This window comes from Maniola hyperantus, chromosome 16 (genome assembly GCF_902806685.2).
Source record: "Maniola hyperantus chromosome 16, iAphHyp1.2, whole genome shotgun sequence".
NCBI classification, from domain to species: domain Eukaryota; kingdom Metazoa; phylum Arthropoda; class Insecta; order Lepidoptera; family Nymphalidae; genus Maniola; species Maniola hyperantus.
This window is the reverse complement of record NC_048551.1, coordinates 862,076-881,621: the sequence shown is the minus strand read 5'-3', so window position 1 is coordinate 881,621 and position 19,546 is coordinate 862,076. Positions and strand designations below refer to the sequence as shown.

The following is a 19,546-nucleotide window of genomic DNA, read 5'->3' as shown; positions in this document are numbered from 1 at the left end:
AACATTAAATTAAAACTAAAATAAATTAAATTAAATCTAAAACCTCATCGAGACCACCGCAGCGAGGCATTGTACCCAAGATGCTGGCAGCATTACCCCTTTGGATGGCCAAACTAATTCTTTGACCAAGGTAGCTGCCAGCTCTCGGGTCCCCGGTTGACTCGATAACTCTTTTCGCAATTTCTTCAAAAAGAGCTCGAGCCCCCGGGCCCCACGGCCCCAAGGTCTCCACACCAAAAGGCACGAATACGAAGCTCCCATCGAGGTTTTCATATTTGCGCCTCTTGGCCTGTTCAGCGCTGATGGCCGCTGCACCCGCCATAGAGGAGGTCGCATGAATGTGGGATGCAGCTAAAGTGTCTACACAAGTTGCATCCCAAACAAGCGAGAGAGTTTCTGTTGGACATTTTCTTGTTTCTGACCGGCCTCGCACCGTAACACCCCCCACTAGGTGGACAAACGACATCAGACGAGTCGCAGGGAGCCGCTGGAGTCAGGCGGCGCAAGACCGTGGCGTGTGGAAGTCCCTACAAGAGACCTATGTCCAGCAGTGGACGTCTATCGGTTGATAATGATGATGATGATGATAGTGTTTTGATTCGAAAAGTATTGCAACGTTGTCGAGTATTGGAAACCCATACTAAGCGTTACGTTCGTCCAGTCCTTTTATTCCTGATAGTAATTTAATTATGCACCGTTAATAGTGCTCCTAATGGATTCCCTTTTAGCGTGGCCCATTGGAATACTATTGCTTATTGGATATTCAGTACATCATCATCATCATCATCATGATCAACCCATCACCGGCTCACTACAGAGCACGGGTCTCCTCTCAGAGTGAGAAGGATTTTTGCCATAGTCTTCCACGCTGGCCATGTGCGAATTGGTAGACCTCATACACCTTTGAGAACATTATGGAGAACTCTCAGGCATGCAGGTTTCCTCACGATGTTTTCCTTCACCGTTAAAGCAAACTTAAAAACGCACATAGCTCCGAAAAGTTAGAGGTGCGTACCCGGGATCGAACCCCCGACCTCCGATTAGAGGGTGGACGTCCTAACTACAAGGCTATCACAGCTCGTACTAGGTTTCCATTTTTAGGAGTGTATTTTATTTCTTCAATACGAGTATAAAGATTAAAGTTAGATCAAAGTAAAGCGAAAAAAGTATACTCACAGTATGTCACGTTTTCTCTCAATTTAGAGATGCGTCTTTCAAATGTCTGAAATAAAGTATCATAGGCACGTATAAGTATCAAAGGGCAGACGCCCACAGTCTTTTTAACATGATGACAGTCTGGCATATTCGGCACTTTTATACAAAACCGGCCAAGTGTGAGTCAAACTCCCGCACCGAGGGTTCCATATTACAGTCGTATTTTTTTGAAATTTTGCACGCTAAATCAAAAAATTATGCCCAAAAATAAATATTAATCTGTTTTGTTGTTTACAAGTAAAACCCTTTCATATGATACCTTGGTATAGTTATCTTACTTTGAAAATTGAAAATACTAATATTTGTTCATGAATACATCTTAATGTTTTTCTGTGATGTAACCACAAATTATTCACGGTTTTATTCCTTCACTTATCCTATAAGACCTACGTATCTACGCAATTTCATGATTCTGCGTCAATGAAAACTATCCTATAGGTTTTCATGACAGACACGACGGACAGACAATAAAGTGATCCTGTAAGGGTTTATTGTTCCTTTTGAGGTACGGAACTCTAATAAACTAGCTGACCCGAGCCGGCTCCGATCAAATGTAATTTTACAAAATAGGGGAACGGACAAAATATTCAAAAATACAAATAGAAAATTTTCATAGTCATATTCTTATTTTACGTGATCAAACCAGAAATGAGGAGATCCGTAGGAGAACTAGAGTAACCGACATAGCTCAACGGGTTGCGAAGCTGAAGTGGCAATGGGCAGGGCACATAGTTCGTACAACCGATAGACGTTGGGGTCCCAAGGTGCTGGAATGGCGACCTCGCACCGGAAGACGAAGCGTTGAAAGACCCCCCACTAGGTGGACGGACGAACTCAGACGAGTCGCAGGGAGCCGCTGGATTCAGGCAGCGCAAGACCGTGGCGTGTGGAAGTCCTTACAAGAGACCTATGCCCAGCTGTGGACGTCTATTGGTTGATGATGATGATTCTTATTTTTAAGCCCAAAGTAAATACCAATTTTCGTAGATGTAACGAGATTTTCTAAAACCTAACACGCGGATAAAGTCGGGGGCATCAGCTAGTTTTCCAATAACACTCAAACTTTGTTTAAAAGAAAGAAAGAAAACTAGTTTATTCATCTTATACCTAAGGTATAAACAAACTCAAGCCTCAATAAGCCTCAATAGCTCAACCGGTAAAGGAGTGGACTGAAAACCGAAAGGTCGACGGTTCAAACCCCGCCCGTTGCACTATTGTCGTACCTACTCCTAGCACAAGCCTGACGCTTAGTTGGAGAGGAAAGGGGAATATTAGTCATTTAATTCTTAGTGAGAATAAAGTTCTTTAACCGTATTTAACATGGCTAATATTTATTTAAAAAAAAAAAAAAACTTAAAATTAATGGTTAGTAGGTGGTAGTTAGTATATATCAGATAATAAGAATTAATTTAATTTAAAATGAGTTCTTGCACCCACTTGGCACAGGATGAAAATGGCCCCAGCTCAGCATTAATGCTGCAGGTTTAAAAAATGTTTGTATGAAGTGCGCTGGAGGGACACTCCTCTTAACACATAAATGATGTGCTGGAAGCTGGAACGCTGCGATAGAATTAAATAGGATACTCAGTTTTTATTTGTTCTGTCTAGACTTGTGATGGACCTTCTGGGTGGGAAGAATGAAAGATACCTAATTCAACACAATGATTAATTAACACAGGTCTATAATGATTTTGGTGCCGCTAAAACTAAAACTGGTTTCAAGTACATTCGGTACCCTGATAAAAACTTGATACTTACTTTTTTAATGCTACGTATAGTTTTCGAGATTTCATTTATTAAAAATGTATGGGGAACCCCAAAAATTATTGTTTTTTTTTTCTATTTTTGTGTAAAAATCTTAATGCGGTTCACAGAATACATCTACTTACAACAACAACAACAACAACAATCAACAACACACAAACAATTTTTCAACAGTATAGCTCTTATAGTTTCGGAAAAAGTGGCTGTGAAATACGGACGGACAGACAGACATAATGTTAATTAATTAACATTAAACACTTTTTTATTTTATACCACAGAAAAGGAAGAAAATATTAAGTTCAGTCAAGTACGAGACGGACTCGCGCTAAGGTTTCCGTACCGAGGTACGGAACCCTTTGTGCGTTGGTAGGTGTGTGTGATATATCCACCAATCATTTTCGTGCTCATCAAGGGTGTTACGGATATTCGCATCCGCATCTGCATCAATTAATGCGGAGCTATTGCGGATGCGGATTCATATTTGGCACATAATGGGGCCGATTCTCTAGGCGGTTTTCTAATTTTAAAATGTCTAATATTAGACTTAGAAAGGTGTGTTATTCTGAAAACCCACTTAAATGACAGGTCTAACCTAAAATTGAATTTGACAGCACTAAACTATTCAATTTAGATTTTAAAGAGCAAAAGTTATTCTGTTGCACGAACTAAATGCCTAAATTAAGAAACGTCAACCTAAAATTTTCTAAAATTAGAGTGGACCTCGCGAGGTGCCCACTAAATTTAAAGAGTCTGCTTAAATGGCAAAATGGACGTGTTTTGAAAGAAATATTTTTATTTGAGTTTAGAATTGTTATATTTAAGATAAAAAAAAGTATCTTTTAAGTGTTTTAATTTAATTTAAACTTTATAAAATGGAAATATACGTGGTTTCTCTGGCTCGTCGTTAATTCACAAAAAATAATTAGGTTGGTTATCTACTTTGTTGTCTAAGAGTATCAGACACCTCCACAGACATCCTGGCGGCTTCAGCAAGGCAAACCTAAGATCCTTAAGTCTCCTTATTTCTTAACTAGCAAGTGGCAGCTGTTCGAAAATCCTGTGGGACTAGGATACTTTTCTGTAGGTACTTAGCTTACCTACCTACCTAATAAAAGTAGCCTATAAGTATATCCTTCACTAGTATGTGTCCTTGTGAAAAATCTCTGTGCCCAACTAGGTTAGATGCATAAAGGAACATACCCAGAGACAAAAACTTGCATAGGTAGCTACCTAAATATTAGTGTGAACATAAATCTTTGCCAATTAGGTATGCCAAGGTAAAACTTGATGCCTTGTTATCATTATCAATGAGATTAATTCCTACTACCTACTACTTATTGCTAAACATATCAAAAATAAAGCAGAATAAGTGTGGTGGTAGAGTAGGTACTTATAATAAAGTTTAAGTTCTAAAATCTTAATGAGTTCACCTAAAGGTTTATTTATAGGCTAAATTAACAGATTTTACATTTAGTTATGTCTTATACTTACATACCCCTAGTATTGAACTAAGTACTTGAGTAGTACCCAGTTACTTCTTTATTTTCAACTCAGTAGATACCTGCTTGAAAGACTACCTATTACATGCATAAGTAGGTACTTATACTAGCTACAGTACAGTATAGATAACTACAACTAACTGACATAGCCTGGGTTCACTTTAATCATCTGATAAGTTTTAGTTGAGAAGTACCTAGTAGATACATCTTGTAATTCCTAAACATATCATGATAGGATCTTGTTGAGTTTACCTATATAGGTATACCCATACCCATATGGGTATACCTATATAGGTATACCCATACCCATATGGGTATCACATTTCAGGTTAACTAGCTGACCTGCCTGAGTTGTACCTGCCCCAGCTTTGTTCGGGTGGAATAAGTACCTATGTAAGTATCTGAAAATTATGTCGTAGTGGTCTATATAGGTACTTAAAGTAAACGTTCCTTACATGCAAATTCTCAAGTTTTTAAACTCAGCAGCTTAATAAATTACTAGACTCAGGAGTCAGCAGCTTATATGCTGATGTCAGTCAGTCAGTTTATATTTTTACATTTACATAATATGTACAGAAGAGAGAGAGAAAAGCTAGGACTTCTCCATAACATCCTCAAAAATGTACGAAGTCTGCCAATCCGCACTTGGTCAGTGTGGTAGATTATGGCCAAAACACCTTATTCGGAGAGGTGACCCGTGCTCAGTAGTAGTGACCCGGCGATGGATTGATAATGATGATGATGATGATGATGTACTGACCTAGCTACCTGCCTTTAGGTCACAAGAAGTATATAGGGTACTTCTAGTACCTAAAGTGATCCTATAATGGTTCCTTGTGAGGTATGGAACCCATAGTTAGAAGAGAAATAACGTCAAAAAATAATTTGATTTTCTAGATCTATTTTATTGAAAACGGACTAAAGTTTTCTACACATTCCTATAATTTTACAAATTAATACAGAAATCTATAGACTCAACCTTTATTTAGTTTGAAATCTATAGATCTCTGACTTTGCATAGACTTAAGATACTGATAAAAGAGACAGAGTTATATCATTGGCATAAATCTGTCTCGTTTTAACTGAAACTTACGTCAGAGCAAAGTCAAAGTATGCTCTCTATACATATCTGTGCTTAAAGTATTATGTTTTAACTATGTCTAGTCTGAGCTAATTCAAAGTATAAGTACTCTATAGATTTTAGCCAAAGAATATGCAAACCTCAAAAAATGATTTTATAATTGTTATGGTGAAGACTGCATTGAAATTGATATAAATAGGGACTGAAAACTAATTTTGAACTATTTATACCTATAGATTATAAATTTCATTTTTCAGGTAGTACTAGTACAACTAAGTCATACTACAGCTGCTCAGTATGATGAAGGCAAGAATTTCCTAACAAAAGCAAGAAAACTTCAATCAGATACTTAATTAACAATTACTTTTATTAAATAAAATAATAAAATATATACATATGTTTCATTCTGTACTGTACATAATTAATATTTATTTCAATAACATTTAAATAAAAATTAAGTTTAGGAAACAACTGTTCATTTTTGGTAGATGAGTGACGGAACATCTTTTTAACTCGCAGACTCCATATACTTGGTTTCATGAAATGGGCTGAAATAAAAATTATCAACGTTGAAAGTTTGTTATGATGATGTGTTGAAAGGTGTAATGTATCCTACACTTCAATTTTTTGCTATGCATACTAGCTGTTTACTATGCAATTAAGCATCACTTTCTTTAACGGTGAACCAAACCATTGTGAGGAAACCTAAATGCCTGAGAGTTCTCCATAGTGTTCTCAAAGGTGTGTGAAATCTGTCAATGTGCACTCGGCCAGAGTGGTGGACAATGGCCAAACTCTTCCCGTTTTGAGAGAAGTCCCCTGCTCAGTAGTCAGCCGGCAATGAGTTGATCGTGTGATGATACTAACTGTTGCCTGTAATTATTATTTTTATATAGGTATGCTACACTTCCATTTTTTGCTATATTATAATATGTACTAGCTGTTTAATAAGCAATTAAGTATCACTTTCTTTAACCGTGAAGGAAAACATTGTGAGGAAACCTACATGCCTGAGAGTTCTCCATAGTGTTCTCAAAGGTGTGTGAAGTCTGTCAATCTGCACTTGGACAGAGTGGTGGACTATGGCCAAACTACATTTTGAGAGGTGAGCTGGCAATGAGTTGATCATTATGATGATACCAGCTGTTACCTGTTATTATTATTATTATACACGTAGGTATATACATTCAATCTTGATCTTGTAGGTACTTTCATGCCTTAAATCACATTACCGCCTTAGTTTGTTGAATTCATAGCAGAATTCATGGATACCTCGTTCCACGTCCTTGCACGCCAGATTTGTAAGTATACCGCCAAGTTTCAGAACTTCCTCGCTGTATATTCCTTTACCTGTATATTCAATGTACTCTGTGGCAGTCAGTTATTTAGGATGATTGCTTTTCATCTGTTTGCATTGATTTCCTAGCAAGAGTTTGACAATTAGGTACCTCGGTGATTTCAAGGTAAGGTAGGTAGGTAAGATTCCAAGCAAAATTCTTTGCTTTTATCTATTTTATGCACATAACCACTATTTTCACAAAGTTTTGTAACAAAAACTAAGATTCTTTAACCACAAAACACAAAGAAATTAGGTTAGAAATTATATTTGCAACAAAAATAATAGATCTGTTTTTTTAACTAGTTTTACGGCTCTGGGTTCTAGCACTTTTGATCAAAGACTTAAGCCTACTTCACACGATAAAATGAACAAAACTTCAATTTTCGACACTTTTATTGTGATTCGACCTAAATAAATCAAGTAAAGTTATTATTTTTGTATTTCAAGTAACATCGTTCGATATTTTTCGCAAAAAATAGTTTTAAGATTAAAGGGGAAAATCAAACACAAATTTAGTGCAGTTCTTGTTATCTTAAATAGCAACACTTACTATTCAATTCAAACGTCATTTTAGACGGCCATTTAGGATGTTTAAATTTAGTTGAAGCAAAAAAGCGAATGCAGTTTAGAAATAGAAATCCTAAAATTAAAGAATCTAAAATTTAGTTTAGGTTTAGGTTAGAGTACAACAGAATTAGCGCCAGTGTCCTGTTAAGAAAGTCGGCGTGATTAAAGTGGCGCGAGACTCGCGCGTGTTTGCTAGTTGATATCTTCGCTCGCTAACTGACCAATTGAACAGTGAATGATGTTGGAACGTATGTGTGGAGGGTCTATTTTGATCGGCTCCACACTATTGACGTTTGTAGTTGTTGGAGTGTTGGCCGACTGTCTGGAGCCGGCATAAAGCATGAACTCACTAGCAGGTATAGTGTATTATCATCTATGGAACTCACCGAGCGCGCCAAGTGATGGGCAGATTACACCCACCGAGTAGTGAAGCGAGACAGTAAAATGTCACTCGGCCGAGACAGTGCTGTGGCTGAGAAATTGGCGAAACTGCACTCGTTAAAGTGTTTATACCAACCGAGTACTCGGCCGAGGACACTGACTCGCCACTGTACTCGGTAGGTGTAATTTAATTTAATTTTAATTTAATGCTCTTTATTTCAGGCAAAATGTACCCATATTATTACAGAAGTTATTAAAAATTATAAATAAAATAAAATAAAAATATTAAAATCTAAAATAAAATAATAACAAAAATAAGTACAATAATGTATATTGTATAGTATTTCTATCATTATTTACGATTCGCACTGCGATGCTGCGTCAACCAATACCGGTAGATGGCGACATCCATGTGCTCACACATCGTCCGGAGAATCTCATTATTAGAGTGGCGTAGTCGCTCCCAAAAGGAAGCTATTCTGGAGCGTATAATTGCGAAGAAGTCGGGCATTCTTGCCGATGCAAACATGGTCGACGCACTACAAAATCGCGGTAGTTTCATCAGGATGTAATCTGCCCCTAACGAGTGCAATTTCGCCGCAATTTCTCAGCCACAGCACTGTCTCGGCCGAGTGACATTTTACTGCCTCGCTTCACTACTCGGTAGGTGTAATCTGCCCATGACGGCGAATGGAGTCGCAGCACGTCAAGTGGCGGCGTAGAGAGGCGCGGCGCGACTTCGACGAAAAAATTACAAAATTTATCTGTTAATTAAATACTTAGAAAGTTCCAAGAGGGCCGCGGCAAAGTTTCCGGTACAAATTATTCCTGATTCGGCTTAATATTTAATTAAAATTTTAGGCATGAGCCGCCCATAATTAACTATGGCGGGCTTTTTATGGGCTTTACTTTTATATTTGTATGAAAAATGCTTATTGTTTATTACACGACTGTACAAAAAGGAGTATAATTTTTTGAAAATTCTTTCACCAGTAAAAAGCTACATTATTCCTGATCCTGACCCTGAGTGACATTTTATTTTCAAAAACATTAGAGTTCCCTACGGAAATTGTAATAAGCTACCCGTGCGAAGCCGGAGCGAGTCGCTAGTGATCTTTAAAAAAGACTTCAGAGCTGAGCTAGCTATAATAGAAGGTGGACGGCAGCGCACTAAATAAATTGTATCAGTCTTTTATATATTTTCCGAGAAAACTTGTGAAGTACCCTCCATTTGTCTTGTAACACGCTGTTCAATGTTATATTGGGAAAGTTTAATGCTCATTGGATGCTCTTTTCACAACCCGCAAAGAAAATATGGGATAAGGTATGAGCAAAAACGGTTGTTCTTCCAAATCAAAATAATTCTTGGCATTTTATGTAGTTTTTGTTGTTACAGCGGCAATAGAAAATGTACTCTACCTACTATTGTTCATGAGATTCGCCCACTTCGCCCGACAGATAGCGCAGTCTGTCTGTCTGTCTGTCAAGAAACCTACAGGGTACTTCCCGTTGACCTAGAATCATGAAATTAGGTAGATCTTATAGCTGAAATTTGGGGAAAACTCTGAAAACCGTGAATTTGTAGTTACATCATACAAAAAAATTAAATTGTGGTCATGAACTAATAATTAGTATTTTCTAAGTAAGATAACTATATCAAGTGGGGTATCATATGAAAGGTCTTCACCTGTGCATTCTAAAACAGATTTTTATTTATTTTTATGTATCATAGTTTTTGAATTATCCTGTAAAATGTCGAAAAAATACGACTGTAGTGCGGAACCCTCATTGCGCGAGCCTGACTCGCACTTGGCCGGTGTTTTTCTGTAACAAGAATGGGCCCTAAACTGGTCGGTGCCCTTTCAGCCCATGCCCTATGCGTTGATAGATCAGTCAGTCAGTCAGTCAGCTTCTCCTTTTGTATATAAATATAAATAAAAAGAGATAAGCTAAAAAGAAGTAAAATATCTACAGCGTGAAATATCTTTCGAATTTCTATTTCTATCAATACGTGTAAAAAAAGTAGGTCATGCTTTCCGTTTGGAATCTTTAGCTCTTTAGAAAGATATTCCCACCGTCATTTGCTATATTAAAACTTTTCAAAACCATGGAATTTTATACCTACATATTTCCTAAAATTCTGAGTGAAATAATATTTTTATTTAATACGCTGAAAGGTTTGGTGGGGAAAATGTTTGGATTAAATTCGCTGACCTGGAACTTTTGGATGTTTTGATTGTTTTATTTCGAAATAACTAATTCATACATCCATTCATTCAATATCGCGTTGTAGCATACAGATTTGTCTATTATCTATCTTATACCCGGAACATCCCCTGCGTCGACTCTACAAATTTTAAACCCCTATTTCACCCCCTTAGGGTTTGAAATTTCAAAAATCCTCTCGTAGCGGATGTCTACGTCATATAAGGTACTATTAATGTGACGTAGAAATCCGCTATCTGCATTCTGCAAGCCAAATATCAGTCCGATCCGTCCAGTAGAGCTGTGCGTTTATAGATCAGTCAGTCACTTTTTCCTATTAAGTATATTTAGTCTAGCTTATGCCCACGACTTTGTCCGTGTAGACCACACTTTCAAACCCCTATTTTACCCCCTTAGGAATTGAATTTTCAAAAATATTTCTACGTCTTCTCGTCATATCTAATTATAGCTACGAATATCTGCATACCAAATTTCAGCCCGGTCCGTCCAGTAGTTTGCGCTGTGCGTTGATAGATCCGTCAGTCAGTCACCCTTTCCTTTTATAGGTAAAAACCGGCCAAGTGCGAGTCAGGCTCGCGCAATGAGGGTTCCGTACTACAGTCGTATTTTTTCGACATTTTGCATGATAATTCAAAAACTATGATGCAAAAAAATAAATAAAAATCTGTTTTAGAATGTACAGGTGAAGACTTTTCATATGATACCCCACTTGATATAGTCACTCACTTCGAAAGTTGAAAATACTAATTATTAGTTCATGACCACAATTTAATTTTTTTTGTGTGATCTAACCCTAAATTCACGGTTTTCAGATTTTTCCCCAAATGTCAGCTATAAGATCTACCTACCTGCCAAATTTCATGATTCTAGGTCAACGGGAAGTACCCTGTAGGTTTCTTGACAGACAGACAGACAACAAAGTGATCCTATAAGGGTAACCCTAAAAATGCCGGTGGTCCCTTGTGTACCTATTCTTTATTTTCTCATTCATTTTCGCAATCATGCGGCTTTCAGTGACAAAACAGTATTAATTTGGACCTCATTGTCCGTAATTTGGTAAATTCCGCACAACAACGCTCGTGGAAATCATCAACGAAGTCAACGGATTTTGTAATCGTTAACACTTTCGGAATTATTCCACTAGGTATGTAAAATAGCCTTCATTTATTGCGGCCGTAATCACGAACAGTCTCCTCATTTTCACGAAATATACATAAATTACGTAAAAACGTAATTTCAGTGATTCATTATGGGACTTGTATTGTACTTATTGTAAACTAGCTGATGCCCGTGACTTCGTCCGCGTGGATTTAGGTTTTTAAAAATCCCGTGGGAACTCTTTGATTTTCCGAGATAAAAGTAGACTATGTCACTCTACAGTCTCAGGTCTTTTCATTCATGATTTTTCACATGTTACTTAGTTAAGGTAGGTGATTAATGATTTTTCCCATGCTACCTGTAAAATGGTCTATCTCTATTCGTCACTGAATTTATAAATTACACGAACAATGAATTAATATTCCAATTCGTCACTGGAGTCCACAGGGGCCACGAATTTACATCAAATTTAACTTCGGAGGTTCGCACAAATTGTTTTGGAATCCAAAAATATTGACGAAGGCACAAATTTGTAATTCCGTCAATTTGGTACAATTATTTATTGTTGAGCAATTTTAGTTGGAGTTTTAATTTATTGTAATATGATGAGACTGACATAATAAAATAAATCAATGAAGGTCGGCCTCAGAATTTGAGTAGCAATTCCGCAAAACTATTGCATCGAAAACCAGTCGCACTTATGACAACCTCTTTAAATATACAAGAAGATTGACTGACTGACTGATCTATCAACGCACAGCTCAAACTACTGGACGGATCGGACTGAAATTTGGCATGCAGATAGCTATTATGATGTAGGCATCCGCTAAGAAAGGGTTTTTGAAAATTCAACCCCTAAAGGGGTAAATAGCGGTTTGAAATTTGTGTAATCCACGCGGACGAAGTCGCGAGCATAAGTTAGTTCTCAAAGGTGTGCGAAGTCTGCCAATCCGCACTTGTCCAATGTGGCAGACTATGGCCAGTCCGATGTTTCGCAATCAGAGCTTTTATTAAACTCTGATTGAACAGCTAAATATTCAAAGCTCTTGCTATTTTTTTTCTAGTATAAAAATTGGCCAAGTGCGAGCCGAGCCTCTCACACAAAGGGTTGCATCGTACAAGAAATACTAAACATTTTTTGATATTTTTATTTTATTTTCATGGCGGTCATTTTGAAATTTCAGAACAGAAAAGATATTTTTAATCCAACACAAATTAAAACAATAAACATTTATTTTTGTAAACCTTAACGCCTTAAAATCTAACTTGACTTAAACAGTGTCTACATGTTACTGCTTCTGAGCAAAACTAAATTTCAGAGTATTTGCATCCTCTTCTTAGTAATGTAATATGAAAAGGACAGACACAGTTTGACAGTTTCAAATTTCATTTAGAGCTGTCAAACCGCGTGTCTATAGCTGACAGTCGCGAGCACTAGCGTGTACTAAAATTCTTTAAATGTAAAACTCATGTTCCGTTCCATTTCAGCAATACTAAAAAGAAAAAGATGCAGATTCTAAATTTAGTTTAGAGAAAGACAACAGTATCGGTGCCATGAAAACGGTTTTCATAACACATGTTATGTAATTCAACTATCTACCCATTGCGGTTTACGAGATACAATCCGCTGACAAACAGACGGATGGACAGACAGCGGAGTCCGTTGGCCCGTTCGGGTACGGATCCCTATAAACAAACCTCTTTTTGTTTATTTTGTACTCGTAGCACGTAAAAAGTACTAATCGAATTTGTGCTGCCGGGATTTTTCCCTTTTTAGGGTTCCGTCTGTTTGTTAGCGGGCTGTATCTCGTGAACCATAATAGCCAGGGAGTTGAAATTTTCACAGAATGTGTATTTGTACTGCCGCTATAACAACAGATAATAAAAATATCAAAATGGCTGCCATGAAAATTAAAATAGGTATTTTATATTCAAGTAAACTTTCACAAGTACTTTTGAATCGTCGGATGCATCTACCACTGGTTCGGAATGCCTTAATTAAAACAGTTCTTGCACGACAGTATACGGAACCCTTCGTATGCGAGCCCGACTCACACTGAACGGATTTTTTGTATTTGGGAATATCTGGGGACTGGACAAACAGAAACAGGGCAATCATAGTTTATGTTAGTCATGTACACAAACTAATAGAATAGATTTTTGTTATAAATTTTATACATGTCCAAAGTACGATTTTAGCCCTTATTTTAAAGGTGAACCGTACTTTGACATGACAGCTGACCCATAGTGTTAAAATGGCGCGTGAGGAGTCTTTCTTAAGGACTATACAATACAGATAAGGAACCTAATAAAATGATTATCTTTTGTAAGTAATATTACTTACAAAAGATAAGAATAAATCCAGTAACAATCATTGTATTTTTTAATTTTGTTAGCATAATATAAATAACATATAAATAATATAATAATAAACCTAGTCAATATAATTTTATTTTTGTACTTAGTATTATTGTGGATTATTTAGGTAACTTCCTCGGTCTAAATGTGGATCTAAAATACTTTACCAAAAACTAGAAGATAGTGGAGTAGAAGAGTAGTAGAGAGTTTTGTAGTAACTACAAAAAATTGTAGAGTTTATAAGGACATAGCTTTAAAATACATAAAAAACGATTGGGCTCGTCCGGGATTTGAACCCGGGACCTCTCGCACCCTAAGCGAAAATCATACCCCTAGACCAACGAGCCGATGTCTAAGTTTCACAAAATATCGAATGTAAGCTCGAGACGTGAGTGTGACGTCACATCTTGTTTCAATTTTGGTGAAAGGTGCACGCACGCATTATACAGTACGCGGCCGAAGGTGATGAACATCGGCCTTTAGAAGGACATTTCTACTTTATAGAGCGTTGTCTCTGTCACTCATACCAATATGACGCTTTGTCGGTCTCAACGACCGAGACAGCGCTCTACAAATCTGTTGTCTCCTTCTAAAGATCGATGTTTATCACTTTTGGCCGCGTACTGTACTCGTACCTACATAACAGCTAATCAGTACCCTTATTATAAATGCGAAAGTGTCTTTGTCCGTGGGTCTGTTGGTTTGTCCTTCAATCACGTCGCAACGGTGCAACGGATTGACGTGATTTTTTGCATGGGTAGAGATAAAGGCCTGGAGAGTGACATAGGCTACTTTTTACCCTAGAAAATCAAAGAGTTCCCACGGGGTTTGCAAAAAACCTAATTCCACGCGAACGAAGTCGCGTGCATCAGCTAGTTAAACTATACTTGCCGCACCGCTCCGCGTCGCGCCGCGCAGCTCAAGTGCGTTGGCACCTTAACACTGACATGTACCTACATAACAGCTAATAAGTAGGTAGTTATAATAATATCTTCCCTAAAGGCGTTTGTACACTCATCCGTGATTTCACGCGTCCGTCAAAAAAATACGAATCAAATGTACGAATTTGTATGGCGGTCACTTCGAAGAATCATGGATACGAACCGAATACGAATGAGTGCACAAATGCCCTAAGAGCTAACAGCCGTACTCAGAGTCGCTAATCGTTACTTAAGATTGAGTTAAAACGAGACAGATTTATGTGAGAGATATAGCTCTGTCTCGTTCTAACTAAACTTAAGTAACGATTAAGCTACTCTGAGTACGGCTGTAAGACGGATATAATATTATACCCGGGAGCCCATCAGTATCTTCAATTTAGATAAATTGAAGGACAGGGTAGGTTTTAATGAAAATCCTTCCCTGTTAGCAAATTTGATCGTTTTCGTCCAAAAATAAATGAAAAGTATCGAATATTTTGCATTCTTTCCCGATTGTTTTATATCTAAAGAGGGTCTGAAACCTTTTTTGAACCCTTTGAGACCCGAGTTCCAAGTTTACAAATACAAATTTAATTTGTTGTTATCCATTCTGGGTAAAATAGGAAGCATTCAAATTACGTTTTCATCAAATAATGTCATCATCATGATCAACCCATCACCGGCTCACTACAGAGCGCGGATCTCCTCTCAGAGTGAGAACGGTTTTGGCCATAGTCTACCACGCTGGCCATGTGCGGATTGGTAGACTTCACACACCTTTGAGAACATTATGGAGAACTCTCAGGCATGTAGGTTTCTTCACGATGTTTTCCTTCACCGTTAAAGCAAGTGATATTAAATTAATTAAAACGCACATATCTCCCAAAAGTTAGAGGTGCGTGCCCGGGATCGAACCCCCGACCTCCGATTAGAAGGCGGACGTCCTAACCACTAGGCTATCACTATTCAAATAATGTATCTACTTATAATATTACTTCACACATACCCTTGAAATAAATGCGAAAAGCGGTGCTAACACAGTGGTTAAGATATCGGCCTCCTCTTCGAAGATTCAGGGTTTGATCCTGGACCTGGAATTTTTCAGTGTGTATGTCCGTTCCAATGTAGCTTTAACGGTGAAGAAAAACATCTGAGTGCATACCTGATTGTTCTGAAAAACTGGCCCAGTGTGGTGGACTACGGCTTGTCTACCTCTAATCTGACAATTCGACTCGTGCTCAGTAGTGGGTCGGTGATGCGTTGTGATGATGATGGTGATAATGAACCTGTTGTTGAAAAGTCATTATTATTATCTATAATATAAAAGTGAATCACTAAATGTGTTGTTCATCGCAAATCTCGAGAACCGCTGAACCGATTTCGCTAATTTTTTTTTTTAATATTCCTTGAAGTACAAGGATGGTTCTTACGGAGAGAAAAATTTATAAAAATTGAATCGACTGTTAGGCGGAACGAAGTTCGCCGGCAGCTAGTTGTATAATACTTATATTATGGTAACGTAAAACCTCAAGAAAAGAAAACCCGGCGTAGACCTTTAGTTACATTACTTGCTAAGTGAATTTTAGTTACAAGGCGTGAGTCGGAACGCAATCAAGGGCTGGCACAATTTATCGCGCGAGGTTTCCTCCGTGAAACTGCTTCCCGACGCGACGGGGCGTACCGGTATAATTAGGGTAACAGATCGGTATGGAAAAGATAACGTAGCTTTTCTGAGGCAGAACAAAGACTTTTGAATTTTTAAGACATACAAGAAATCAGATTTATGATGGTAACATACTTTTAACACACGACACTATATACATATCCTTACCTTACTTATATTACCTTTCATAATAAAATCCCGCAAACTATTTTGGACTTACCTTTGCACAAGTTTAAAAAATCTATTAAAAATATGCTCCTGAAAAAAGCATATTACACAATTGAAGATTATCTAAATGATAAAAGAGCGTGGATTTGACCTGCAGCTCGTTCCGGCGACGCACAAGACTGCAAATACTATTTTATACATGGCATAATCTTGTACCTATATCAAATATTTGAAAAGAGCAACCGCCGAGTTTCTTGCTGGTTCTTCTCGGTAGGAAAGGCATTCCGAACCAGTGGTAGATGCATCCGACTATTCGAAAGTACTTGTAAAAGTTTATTCGAATAAAAAAGATTTTTTTTTATTTATTTATTTACACTATAAATACCCGACATCACGTCCAGTGCGTAGTGTGCTCTTGGTCTAAGAAAATGGTAAAATGTCCTTATGTTATAAGTATGCTTCGGCCCAAATGTTCATTAGTAATTTAGTGAGTCGTAAAATTGATGCAAATTAGAAAACTATCGGCAAATTTTTAGTTAACAGAACCTAAGAGACACACATAGATACAAACCCGGCGTAGACCTTTGGTTACATTACTTGCTAAGTGAATTTTAGTTACAAGGCGTGAGTCGGAACGCAATCAAGGGCTGGCACAATTTATCGCGCGAGGTTTCCTCCGTGAAACAGCTTCCCGACGCGACGGGGCGTACCGGTATAATTAGGGTAACAGATCGGTATGGAAAAGATAATAATAGCTTTTCTGAGACAGAACAAAGGCTTTTTAATTTGTAGGACATATAGGAAATTAGGTTTTTGGTGGTAACATACTTTTAACACACGATACTACCCAAATCACACTATAAATACCTGACATCACGTCCAGTGCGTAGTGTGCTCTTGGTCTAAGAAAATCGTAAAATGTCCTTATGTTATAAGTATGTTTCGGCCTAAATGTTCATTAGTAATTTAGTGAGTCGTAAAATTGATGCAAATTAGAAAACTATCGACAAATCCGTAGTTAACAGAACCTAAGAGACACATATAGATACAAACCCGGCGTAGACCTTTGGTTACATTACTTGCTAAGTGAATTTTAGTTACAAGGCGTGAGTCGGAACGCAATCAAGGGCTGGCACAATTTATCGCGCGAGGTTTCCTCCATGAAACTGCTTCCCGACGCGACGGGGCGTACCTGTATGATTAGGGTAACACATCGGTATGGAAAAGATAATGTAGGTTTTCCGAGACAGAACAAAGGCTTTTTAATTTGTAGGACATATTGGAAATCAGGTTTTTGATGATAACATACTTTTAACACACGATACTACCCAAATCAGACTATAAATATCCGACATCACGTCCAGTGCGTAGTGTGCTCTTGGTCTAAGAAAATCGTAAAATGTCCTTATGTTATAAGTATGTTTCGGCCTAAATGTTCATTAGTAATTTAGTGAGTCGTAAAATTGATGCAAATTAGAAAACTATCGGCAAATCCGTAGTTAACAGAACCTAAGAGACACATATAGATACAAACCTGGCGTAGACCTTTAGTTATATTACTTGCTAAGTGAATTTTAGTTACAAGGCGTGAGTCGGAACGCAATCAAGGGCTGGCACAATTTATCGCGCGAGGTTTCCTCCGTGAAACAGCTTCCCGACGCGACGGGCGGTACGGTATAATTAACTAGGGTAACAGATCGGTATGAATAGGGAGCGGGTATATAATTATACGATAATATCACGGTATAATTAAGTGTTTTTAGATTATTTTATTCTTTGCAGCGTTACCTGAACAATATCTCGAAGAGGTGCTAGCCTAGTGATTAAGATGTCGGAGGATTCGAAGTTTCCAGACCTTTGACTATTTTGGAGTTATGTACATTTTTAAGCATTTAAATATCACTTAGGTACTTTAATAGTGAAGGAAAACATTGTGAGGAAACTTCTTTGCCTGAGAGTGCTCTATGATGTTCTCAGAGATGCGCGAGGTCTGCTTATCTGCATTTGGCCAGCTTGATGGACTATGACCAATTTTTATACAATATATAGTTTAAATACTTTTCGCAAAAACCAACATGCAACTAAAAATTACTGAATATCGGTTCTAGTGGTTGAATCATTTTAGAAAATCAATTTCCCAAGTAGACAATTTTTTACTTACTGGTAGTTATAAAATAATTTAATCATACTTAATTTCACTATTGAATTTCATCATAAAAATCTAATTAAGCCATCGCATCCGTCGCCCTATAAAATCATCTTTTAATTAAAACTCCGATCAATTTTCGACTGTCAAGTGTCGAAAGGCAATTTTTCCTCCATTTTAAGTGCAGCTCAAATTGGGTCATAAAAGTGTTTTACGATAAATCGTAATTTCAAGTGCAAAAGCAATTAGCTCCGTGTTTTATTTGCACTCTGTCACTTCGAGTGGAATTTGTTTGAATTATTAAGTGACATTTGCATGTACAGAGTATGGCACACTTTTTTTCAAAGTCAAAAAGAAGGGTTATGACTTTAACAGTCTATGTATGTATGCATATATATTTTTATAATTTTAATAGTGTTTTACTTACACTTCAAGGAAATTTCTAAAAAAAATTAAATACATATCAAAATTGCGGACCGGCAGGAATCGAACCCGCGTCTCCTGAGCGCGCCCAATCTAACTTTTCGGAGGTATGTACACACAAATCCGAAAAGTTAAAGGTGCTTGCCCGGGATCGAACTCCCCAACCTTTGGAATAGGCCATTTACGAATATGCATTAAATATCACTTGCTTTAAATGGTGAAAGAAAACATCTGAAGAAACCTGCATGCCTGTGACTCTGTGAGTTCTCCGTAACGTTCTCAAAGGTGGATGAAATCTGCCAATCCACGCTGCATCAGCGTGGCACACTATAATATGGCTTAAACTCTTCTCATACAAAGAGGAGACCCGTGCCGAGTGAGCCGGCAACGGCTTGATCATGCTGATGATGAATATTCGGAAGCGAAAATAAAAGTGTCTGTTTGTTTGTCTTTCTGTCTGTCTGCTTTATAAGATCCATCCGCTTAACCGATTATGACGAAATTTGGTAAGTACAGATACAGCTTGTATCCCAAGACGGATATAATGCTACTTTTATCCCCGAAAATTAAAGAGTTCTGTCGGTGTTTTTTTAAAACCTATACCACCCGGAGAAGCGGACAAAACATATTTTCTTTAAAAAATGTTAATATAAATCGTCTTTTAGGCAACATCATCCTTTAGGATAGAAAATTTTCCA

At 37.5% G+C, this 19,546-nt stretch overlaps 1 protein-coding gene and 1 non-coding gene across 3 annotated transcripts in view; one reads left to right on the top strand and one right to left on the bottom strand.

Moving 5' to 3' along the window:
• Positions 1–19,546, top strand: part of LOC117989419 (dopamine D2-like receptor) — a 244,895-nt gene that overhangs the window by 120,297 nt on the left and 105,052 nt on the right. The window lies entirely within an intron of this gene.
• Positions 13,804–13,875, bottom strand: TRNAP-AGG (transfer RNA proline (anticodon AGG)). Its single transcript has one exon. It is a non-coding gene; the product is annotated as a tRNA-Pro (tRNA).